This window comes from Zingiber officinale, chromosome 2B (assembly GCF_018446385.1).
Source record: "Zingiber officinale cultivar Zhangliang chromosome 2B, Zo_v1.1, whole genome shotgun sequence".
NCBI lineage: Eukaryota > Viridiplantae > Streptophyta > Magnoliopsida > Zingiberales > Zingiberaceae > Zingiber > Zingiber officinale.
This window is the reverse complement of record NC_055989.1, coordinates 155179477-155191417: the sequence shown is the minus strand read 5'-3', so window position 1 is coordinate 155191417 and position 11941 is coordinate 155179477.

Sequence of the window (11941 nt, the reverse complement as noted above, 5' to 3'; positions counted from 1 at the left end):
ATATTTAATTGAATTTATAACATAGGTTGATTTGGATCAATAGTGTTAAGTTCCGCCTGCGATCCAAATCTAAACCATTCAGAACAGATAAGTTAAATTTGGAATCAATAATGTTAAGTTTCATTTGCGATTTCTAATTTAACTTCTAAAGAACACAATAGGTTGTTTAGGAAAGGTTCAACACTTGTACAAAATTTTTGTACAGTGGAACCGGTACGATCTTCCTAGGACCAACCAACAATTGGTATCAGAGCTAGAGTTTGCCTTTGTGTGTTTTGGTTTTCAAATAGATTATGCACATGTCATACATAATTTAGGCAGGATAATAGTAGGATGTGCTAACTTTGTGATTACAGGCTCCAACTATTATGGCATATAGATATTGTGTGTGATTGGACCCTTGGACATGTCAAGGGCATTTTATTGTGTGTGCATGATTGTAAAATTAAATACAGTAGGAGCTGTATTAGTTATTAGAATTTTACATTTTTGTTTCGATCTAGATTACATGTACATTCCTTTATGGAATATAGGATCGATATATGTAAAAATTCTATTTTTATCGCGGATCGTATCCTTGCGAGGCGTGGTGCTATCGGAGGACCAGAGGCGCAGCTGAAAATAGAAGCTCGATGGACCCAACGGTATAAACCTGAGAGCTGGCAGCACACGAAGGACAGTGATGGAGGAAGCCATAATAGTTGAAAAATTAATTTTCATATTTATTGCTTTTATTTACTATGATGTGTGTGTGCATGTGATGTATGCTAGTATAGGTTAAAATTCCTCACCATAAATAACTAAGTGGGAGAGGGATTAGTATATGAATCTCATGGTCTCCATTACTGGTTTGTAAGTGATGCAACAAGCTTGCGCGTTGGCTCTGAGTGCCTTCCTGCATATCGGATGAGTTTGTTTGCGGATCACTAGATCTTCCATATTTCGATGGTTATAGGAAATTATTTAGGAGCGTGTGATCTTCCCCATCGGAAGGGGCACAATCTTACTTAATGGACTAAGTATCAAGTAATGGTATACACTTAGGCACACTTAATAGTATCCTCTCCATCGGAGTCACTGCTATTATTTGTGTGACCGAAGAAAACCAACTATTAATTAATTTGTCATAAAGATAAATTGACAAGATAATAAAATTAAAACCCCCTCTTACAAATGTTGAATTTGTATACGTCCGCACTATCGTAGCATACAATATTCACGGTGTTTGAGGTAATTTTATTTGTCATAAAGATAGGTTGACAAGGTTATTAATGGGTATAACCCTCCTCTTACAAATGCTCAATTTTGTATACGTCCACACTATCGTGGCATGCAAAATTCACGGTGTTTGAGGTATTGGTGAATTTAAATGATATTGTTTTGAGGAATCAATATTATTTTAAATTCAAAGTTTTGACCAAATATTTGATCAAAGAAAGACCAACTATTAATTTTATTTGTCAAAAAGATACATTGACAAGACAATAAAATTAATGGATAAAATCTTTTTTTTTTGTATACGTCCACACTATCGTGGCATACAAAATTCACGGGGATTTTAAGGTGTTGGTCTTGACCAAATATTTTTGTGATTCTTAGGATTTCAAATGTTAGTCAATCCTCTAGTTGTTATACTATAGAATAGACTTAGTTGTCCCTATTATAATGATTGGAAATAAGACTTGGACATTAAGGTGGACTGTCCTCTCAGAACTGAGAACAATAGAGGTGTACTTTATTCATTAGTTAATACATGTTTAGTGGTGTTATCTACCGGTACCTGGTGTGTAGATACGGGAGCCGCTGATCATGTCTGCAATTCATTGCAGGAGTTCCAGGAAACCCAACAACTATATGAAAGGGAAATCACCGTCTACATGGGCACTGCTGCAAAAGTAGCAGCTGTTGCAGTGGGAGGTGTTTATCCTTCGATAGGAATAAGACATGGATTTTGAGAAATTATCTCTACGTACCAAGTTTAGAAGAAACTTATTTTTCGATTTCTAAACTATTAAAAAATAGATATTCTGGCTATTTTGATAACAAAGTTGTTATCAAGAAAAATAGGGAAGTTATCTGTTCTGGTACGTTAGTTAGTAATTTAAAATCTAATAACTCCCACGATGCAACAAATGAAAATTAATAACACATCTTCTAAATCTAATAAGAGAAAGCTACCTTCGGAAATGAACCAATTATATCTTTGGCATCTAAAGCTAGGTCATATTAACTTGAGTAGGATTCAAAGGATAATAGCTGATGAACTTTTGGGTTCATTGGTGGTGGAAAACTTTCCAACCTGCGAATCTTATTTGGAAGGAAAAAAGACCTAGAGGGCTTTTTAGTCTAAGAGGTATAGAGCCAAAGATGGATTGAAATTGGTTCATTCTAATTTGTGTGAATCTATGACTATCCAGGCAAGAGGTGGTTTCGAATATTTCATCTCTTTTAGACGACTATTCTAGATACAGATACATTTACTTGATGCGCCACAAGTCTAAGTGCTTTGATTACGAGGCTGATGTGGAGAAACATCAAAGTAAAAGTATCAAGACACTATGGTAAGATCGCAGTGACAAGTACCTCTTAGGAGAGTTTAGGAGTCACTTATCAGAAGTCGGGATTCAATCCCAACTAACTGCACTTGGTACACCCCAACAGAATGGTGTAGTAGAAAGAAAGCATAGGGCTCTTATGGAAATGATTAGATCGATGATGAGTTATTCAAAAAATTACCAAATTCATTTTGAGGATATACTCTAGAAACGGAAGTGAACATAGTACTTTATAAGTCAGAATTCTCTACTCACATAGAATTGCAGAATAGGCGTAAGCCTATTTTGAAACATATTCGGATTCGGGTAGTCCAGCACATGTGCTGAAGAGAGACAATGATAAGTTGGACAGGAGTTCACTTATTTGTGGGTTATCCTAGAGAAACGAAAGTAGGTTTATAGTCCTAAAAATTAGAAGGTCATTGTAAGCACCAATGCCCGATTTTTATAAGAGAACTATGTAATGAACCACAAGCCCATAAGTAAATTTGTTCTTAAGGAAATAATAAATGACACGTCTAATCTAGTACCAACTGTACAAGATGAAATATCACAAGAAACTACAACACGTATCACAGATGATACACAATTACAGAAAGTGTCTCGTCATAGTGGGAGGGTTGTTAGGCAACCTAAAATATTCATGGAGAGTCTTTGGACTTGATCCCTGGTGAACATGAACCTAATCCCGGGACATATGAAAAAGCGCTCAAAAATAAAGATGCAGCATCTTTGTAAAGATCAATGAATACAGAATTAGAATATATGTATTCTAATAAAGTTTGAGAGCTTGTAGAACCACCAAATGGTGTAAAAGCTATTGGGTGTAAATAAGTCTACAATAGAAAAAGAGGGGTAGATAGGAAGGTGGAAATTTTCAAAGCAAGGCTTGTTGAAAATGAAACTTTTTCGCCGGTAGTCATGCTTAAGTCTATCTGGATTCTTTTATCTATATGGACTATGAGATTTGGTAAGTGGATGTCAAGACAGTTCTTTTTAATGGAAGTCTTGAAGAAAATATCCATATAAAGCAACCAGAAGGGTTCATCGCAAAGGGCAAAGAGCATCTTGTGTGCAAGCTCAATCAGTCTATGGACTGAAGAAAAGCTTCAAGGTCTTGGTTCATAAGGTTTAATGAAGTAATCCAGACCTATGGATTTATTCAGTGTCCAGATGAGTCTTGTGTATACAAGTAGTGTGATAGAAGCGTGGTGATATTTCTTGTACTATACGTAGATGACATTTTTGGTAGTTGGAAACAATATCAAAGTGTTGTCAGAAGTAAGGGTATGGTTGTCCAAGCAATTCGATATGATGGACTTGGGAGAATGCGCACATATTCTCGGGATCAAAGGGATCACAAGAAAAGAATGTTGTGTTTATCCCAAGCTTCATACTATCCTAGCTCGTTTTAGCATACAAGACTCCATGAAAGGTTTTTCTACCTTTCAGGCATGGAGTAACTTTATCTAAAGAGATGACTCCGAAGACATCAAAGCAGATAAATGACATGAAAGCAAGTTCCTTATACTTCGGTTGTTGGAAAGCCTAATGTATGCTATGCACGAGATCGGATATCTGTTTTGCCCAGTGCATAGTTAGCAGATATCGAAGTAACCCAGGACCAGGACACTAGACTGCCGTAAAGCATATATTAAAGTAGCTTAAAGAGACTAGAGATTATATGCTAAGGCAGATAATTTAATCCCTGTGGGTTACAAGAATTTTGACTTCTAATCAGATAGGGACAATAGTAAGTCAACCTCAGGGTTTTGTGTTTATTTTAGGAAGTAAAGTCATAACAATAGAGGAGTGTTAAGCATAGATGTTTTTCAGACTCCACCATAGAAGCTGAGTATGTAGCAGTCTCTGAGGCAGCCATAGAAGTTATATAACTCAGAAACTTCATGATGGACTTAGACATGATTTCTGGTTTGTCCAAAAATTATTACAATTTTTGGTTCAATAGCAAACTCGAAGGAACCACGAGTCTATAAGGCAAGTAAACACAATAGAGCGCAAGTACCACCCAATACGAGACATCATATAACGAGGAGAAGTTGTTACCGCCTAGATTGCATCAGGTGATAACCTGTAGATCTTTTCACTAAGGTCCTTAAGGCAAGATCTTTTGATGGACATGTTGAAGGGTTGGGAATCGGATGTATGACAGCATTTATGGCAGCATAGTCTTTTAATATAAGTGGGAGATTGTTAGAGTATATACTAAAAGCCTAGATTTTGTATAAATATTTATTTAGAAATAAGAATCACATTGGTCAAGTATCTACATTTATATATACTGAGTGTAGTCGTTCAATTAATTTATATTGTAGATAACACGGTGTGTGGTGTCACACAGGAGATCGTGTTATCGGTTCTTTATAAATTATAAACAGTAGCTCATGACTAAGATGGAAAGGAACAAACCATTGGAATAGTCGTAGTGTAATTTGATATTAGTTTATCTTGACTAATAAATTACACTAGTACACTCTAAGTGTATTGAGCAGGACCATTTAAGGAAAGTTCTTTTTATACTGACTTAATAAAAAAACAAGTCCTTAGTTATTATTGAAGTGTGTGGTCTTAATCCTAATATAATAACAAGCACATATATTTAGTATTCATTTCTTTAACTTATCAAAGGGTGAGATTTAGCTTGATAAATCAAAAGGCCCGATAAGTTGGGAAATGATATTACTTATAGTGTGTGTTGTTGATTATAGAAGGAAACTGTGTCCTAGTAATCTAGGTTGATAATGTCCCCAAGAGAAGCTCATAAGGATTGTCATGTTAAACCCTGCAGGTGGATTTAGTCCGACATGACGATAAGGTTGAGTGGTACTACTCTTGGACTAAGATATTAATTAAAGAGAGTTGTCGGTAACTCATTTAATTAGTGGGCATTCGACATCTTAAACACAGGGAGACTAACACACTCATAATAAGAAGGAGCCCAAAATGTAATTTGGGATTGGTGTGGTAGTTCAATAATGAATTATTATTGATGAAGTTAAGTTGTGTGTTCGGGGCGAACACGGGAAGCTTAATTTTCATCGGGAGACCAAAACCAGTTCCTCCTCTCGGTCCCTATCATAGCCTCTTGTATATAGAGATTTATACCCACCGCATACTCACTCCTTACCCAATCCAAAGGGGTCGGCCAAGAAAGCTTGGAGAGCAAGCTTAGGCCGACCAAGCAAAGGGTTGAGCAAAGATGGAGGGGCCGGCCAATACTTGGAGCCCAAGCATGATGTGGCCGGCCCTAATAAAATTAAAAGGATTTTATTTAAAATCTTCTCTTATGTGGTTAACATGGTTTTATAAAAGAGAAGTTTAAAATTTAAATCTTTCCTTTTATAGTGTCTACAAAAGATTAAGAAAAGATTTGAAATCTTTCCTTATTTGTAGATTGAAAGAAGATTTTAATTTTGATAAAACTTTCCTTTTTTGTAACCATGTTCATGATTTAAAAAGAGAGTTTTAAAATTAAAAATTTTCTTTTATAAGTATCTACAAAAGATTAAGAGAAGATTTGATATCTTTCCTTATTTGTAGATTGAAAGGAGATTTTAATTTTAGATAAAACTTTCCTTTTTGGAAACCATCTACATGTTTAAAAGAAAGATTTTAATTTATAAAATTTCCTTTTATAACCCACCATGAAGGGAAAAATTATTGGAGAAATTTTTTATAAATTTCCGGAAACAAATTAGGAAGTTTTAATTCTTGTGTTAATTAAAACTCTCCTTGTTTAGAGCTTATAGGTGACCGACCATTATAATTAAGAAGAGAAAATTATTTTTAATTAAAAAAAAAATTTCCTTTTCATGACAAAGGAATTAAGGAAGTTTTTATTTAAATTTTCTTATTTGTCATGGCCAAGGATTATAAAAGAGAGGGTAGAGGTGCCTTCAAGGGTAACGACCCTATTCTATTTCTTCCTCTCTTTTCCTCCTTGGTGTGGCCGGCCCTAGAGGTTCTCCCTCTCCTCTTCTCTTCTTCTTTAGTGGTCGGTTTCATCCTTCTCTTGGAGCTTTTGATGGTGGCCGATTCTAGCTAGGAGAAGAAGGAGATAAAAGAGGCTTTGTTTCTTGCATTCCTTAGAGCTTGGTGGTGGTGACCGAAATTCTACATCCTTGGAGGATTCTTGGGTTGGCTGAAACTTGCAAGGAGGAAGGAGAAGGGCTTGGGTGGTTCTTATCTCGGTAGATCATTGCCCACACAACGTCCGGGATAAGAATAGGAATACGGTAGAAGATCAAGAGGTCGTTGCATACAAAGGAAGGGATAACTAGTAATTATTTTTCGCATCATACTAGTTTTTCTTTGTATGAATTCGAAACACAAGAGGTATTAGATTCTAGTTTTTCGAATTTGTTATTCGAGTTTGTGTTTTTTTTTTATTTTTCGAATTTGTAATTCGATTGTTGCTTTTGGTTAAACCTAGAGTTATATAAGGAAATTAAATATTAGCTTTCCTTAAAAGGCTTTGTCTAGGCGGTGGTGGATGCTCCCATACCCAAGAAGGCCATGTGCCTCGCCATGCAGTCCTGGAAGCTAATTTTGGAAATTAATATTTAATTAAATTTATAACATAGGTTGATTTGAATCAATAGTGTTAAGTTCCGCTTGCGATCCAAATCTAAACCATTAAGAATAGATAAGTTAAATTTGGAATCAATAATGTTAAATTTCGTTTGTGATTCCTAATTTAACTTCTAAAGAACACAATATGTTGTTTAGGAAAGGTTCGACACTTGTACAAAATTTTTGTACAGTGGAACCGGTACGATCTTCCTAGGACCAACCAATAATAGGTTCCCGATTTATCTTGATCATCCATAATTAACTATTTAATTATGAATCGATTATGAGTAACACCTAGTAGTACATTATGATCCCCAATTAATCGAGAAATCATAGTTAATTTCAAAATTAGTTCTGAACCCTTTAGCAGTTACAATGAGTCGTGTATTGTTACTTTCACTCATCTTATACCCACCTGGTTCAGGACATGGTTTACGTGTCTGTCCCACTAGGCTGACTACGTCACACTTAGCCTAAGTAATATTAACTCGTCCTATGGATTCAAATTACTCCTACATATGTCTAAAAGTCTCATACTATTAACATGTGATACTTTACAAAGACTTTGAGTAACAATCCTGACAAGTGGTCATAGGGTATATGCCTCCTCGCAAGGAGCGGTGAATTCTCTGTGAGCTATCCAAACACTTTCAGACACTTTGACTTATACCCAATCATTTCAGGTCCACATCTCCAAGGAGATGCTTTGCTTAAGATGTCAAAGTATAAGCCTTTATGACCAATGTGACTTGAATACTTCAAGTCGAATGAAACTTCGACTCAAGTTACAATAAGTACTTCACAAACATATTCATATATGTAGAGAACCATATGAAGATTTACAACAGATCACTCCAATAAATTAGTTACCATAACTAGCATTCATGTTTAACTATCAACATCTCAATAATGCCTTCAGCTACTGAGTAACAAATGCATCAATTCATTGACTATGAAATATTTCAATACTTTCATAAATTATATATGTAGAGATTCTCACTAGTAGTGATCCAATCACATATTTTCTCATGCATACTATGAATTGTATTACGGATATTCAGTAAATTAATTTTAGACCATTCAAGCACATAAGTAATGTGCACTTAAATAATGAAATTTTATTTATCGAATTAAATAGTACAAATCATAAGGTAATTACCTTATGATACATTTCAAGCTTAAGAGTCTCCTCACTTATTCATATAAGGATGATAGCGAGGGATATGCAATGTCCACGTGGAGATGCTCTCCAAACCGTCATAAAAATCCTAAAAGAAGGTCAGTACAAAGAAAAATATAATCATTTATATTTTCTAACTTAACTCAAATATATTTATTTTTTAAAGAAAAAATACCACTTTAATGATGACTAATTATTACTAACTATTTATGAAATGAAACATTTATAATTAAATGCTTCATCACAGATATATATTTTTAATTATTTGGAGAGATCCAATCATATTTATTAATTACTGCTTCATCTTTCAAAGAAAAAAAATAGATTTAAAAACTCAAATCATAAAAATCTCAAACTTCACCTATGCCGTCATAAAAAAAATTTTATTAAAGTTTTTTAATTTTATAAACCTTTAATGCTCTTATTATTGTTCATTCAATCACCGACAGAGTCCACCACCACTTGCTCCAAAATATCTGCTCCAATATCAATATTCAATCATCGAGAGACTCATCACCACCCACCTCCCAATTTCTCCTCCAACATCTATTACTCAGAAATCGATATGGCTTATTATTGTTCATTCAAGCCTTCGCTCCTCTTTCTCCTTTTCTTCATCGCAGCCTCTCAGGCTAGAGACTCCATCACCACTCACCTCCATTTCTTCATCCACGAGAAGAATATCAGCCGTATTACACTTTGACTGTCACATGCCCGTTCAGATGCTACGATTTATCTCCCTTGTGATGGCCTTGGATCGGGTGCGGCAGAAGCACTGAGGCGAGCGTTTCTCCTTTTGCCATAACGAGAAGAATATTAGCCCAAACGCCACTGCTATCACCGTCGTCAACTCCACCACCAGCAACCCCGGCGGCTTCGGCAACATCGGGATCTTCGACAATAACTCCGAGAAGGCTCGAGCGTTGACTCGAAGCTCATTGGACGGGCCCAAGGCATGGCTCCCGAGGTGTCGCTTAGCCAAACGGCTTGGCTCGTACTAATCGACTTCGTCTTCACGGACGGAGAGTATAACGGTAGCTCGCTCATGGTGGTGGGCGGGACGACATTCGAGGGCCCCACCGAGCGCAGCATCATCGGCGGCACCGGAAAATTTCGAATGGCGAGGGGCTACACCATTAATAAATTGCTAAGTGGCGCTCCGGCAGGACGCTTAATCGCCGAGTATGATGTTTATATCGTGCATTAATAAGTGTGCTGCTGTGGTTGCGATCTCAATTTCTTATGACCATGTTTACATTATGGAAGTATTAATAAACATGTAATTTGGAGAGAATTAAAAAAAAATTCTCTTGCAATAATTTGTGAAATAAATCGATTATAAAAACCTTGAGGAGGTCAAACAATAATTGTCCCATGAATATTTTTATTATTATTTATTTTTTCCCTTCGGATGGATCTAATGGCTAGCGCATGAGGTGTTGTCATCATGAGATCTAGGATTTAAATCTCGGCAAAATTGAGATAAATACCTCCCTTATGTGTTAGTCACTATTCCAAATACTAGTAGTCGTGTATAATTTATCTCTTCCGTGTTGACCCTGGGACGAATTGACAGAACGAATATATTCACTTTTTTTTACCACCATTATCGGCCCATGAAGAAGTGTCAATTATTTGCCTCTACCTATAACAAAGTCCACTCTGAAAGTCAAATTTGAATGGTAAAATATCATTTGTTTAATTGAAATTTGTTCATAACTAACTTCTCTTGACCCCGGCCTATTACTAATGAATAATTACAAATTCAAACTCTTCTTCGTCAAAAGACCTCAATAAATGGATTAAGACGATGAATTGTTTGATGTAAAAAAAAAAATGCTAATTATATTCTAATGTTTATGTGAAGTTAATAAGAATTTAAAGTTGAATAAGTAAAGTTATGTAATTTCATCAAATCTTTAATTAGTTGACAATTTTAAATGTGAATTACAATTATATTTAATTTACTCAATTAAAGTGTAAAAGGATTAGTTGACAATTTTAAATGTGAATTGCAACTATATTTACTCAATTAAAGTGTAAAGCATCCATGTCATTTTTTTCTATTACTATAACTAAAATTTAGGACAAATAACTCATTTTATTAAATTTAAATAATCACATTTCACTACACACTATATCAACTATCCTAAATTTTTATTATCTTTAATTTTTTTTTATTTTCTTTCCATTCTTCTATTTTTTATTATTATATTTATTAAATGAGTGGAAGGAGAATAACTGAAAAAAAAATGAGTGGGAGGAGAAAGATTAAAAAGAAATATTATTTTACTTTCAAATAGAGGTTTAATTTACTAAATTTAGAAAATCATTATTTATAAAATTTAAATTTAAGAAATAGATAGGGTAACTTGCAAAGATTTTTTAGCTGTCCTATCTAAAATTTAGGATAAAATAGTTAGATAGGATATCTGATATAGAAGCTTTAAATATTATATTAATTTCCATATTTAGACCTACATTTATATTAGAACTCATACCCTTAATTATAAATGATCAGGTGGTAAAAAGGGGGGCCCGCCCGGAGGATGGTCAACGGCCCGGTGGCGATCGAAGTCAAAGTTAACCTATCTGCGCGATCGGCGCAGATAGCGCCCGAGCCGGCGCTTTGACAGCTCGACCGTTATGCCGAGCTTCCGGCGCTCACAAGCCAAGCAGGACTCCTTTTGTTCAGAAGACCGCGCCAGTCGCCCTCAGCCGAGCGGACGGCCCGCTCGGCTCAGCCAGGATGTCCACTGAACTACTGGGTGACCGACGGGCCGAGCATCTCTTCCTTTCAGTCCAGTACATGTCCCTTCCCGGACGGCAGTGAGTCCAAGCATCTCTCCCGTTCAGATTATTAGCAGACAAAAGGTGCAAAAGAAGACGAAGGGGATAGCTGGTGATATCCTTCTCGAGACATGTGCCGCCGACAAACAGCATGGTCGGCGGTCGGGCCGGACAGAGAATCATACGGTGGAAGTTTCCACTGTCAATGCAGAGATATGCTCGGACGGTTGCAGTATGACGCCAGACGTACTTTTCTGACACATCCATTTTTAGGTATGTCTTGGGAAGCGCGCACACCTCAAGAAGCATGCACGCGCCTCCCAGGGGTCATATATAAAGACCCCAGGCTTCAACGGAGGTATGCATTCTCATCTACTGTAGCTAGTCTTCACGCTCGTTATTTTGCCTCGATTTCTTCTCGCCGGAGCTGACTTGAGCGTCGGAGGGCCGTCGTCGGGAACCCCTTCTCGGCTCGGTTTTGTGTTTGCAGGTTCTCACCAGAGGCTCACACCAGTCAGTGATTCATACGCCGTTAACAAGAGCGCCACGTCTCCACCGTCTGTCGACTCAGCGCCCGGACAAGATCAAATTAGCGTCGTCTATGGGAACGCACCTGAATCCGGAGCCGAGACGATGGAAGAAGCTGGACGTCAACATACCGTGACGCTCTCCCAAGAAGAGCTTGATGCGCTCATTCAGGCGCGAGCAGCGAAGATAGTGGAGCAGCAGCAAAAGACTCACGCCGAGCGGTTGGTACAGCAGGCCACCTCAGCATCAGGGGGTCGAGCGGCACTAGAAGACCGACCGAAGCAATTTTCCATGT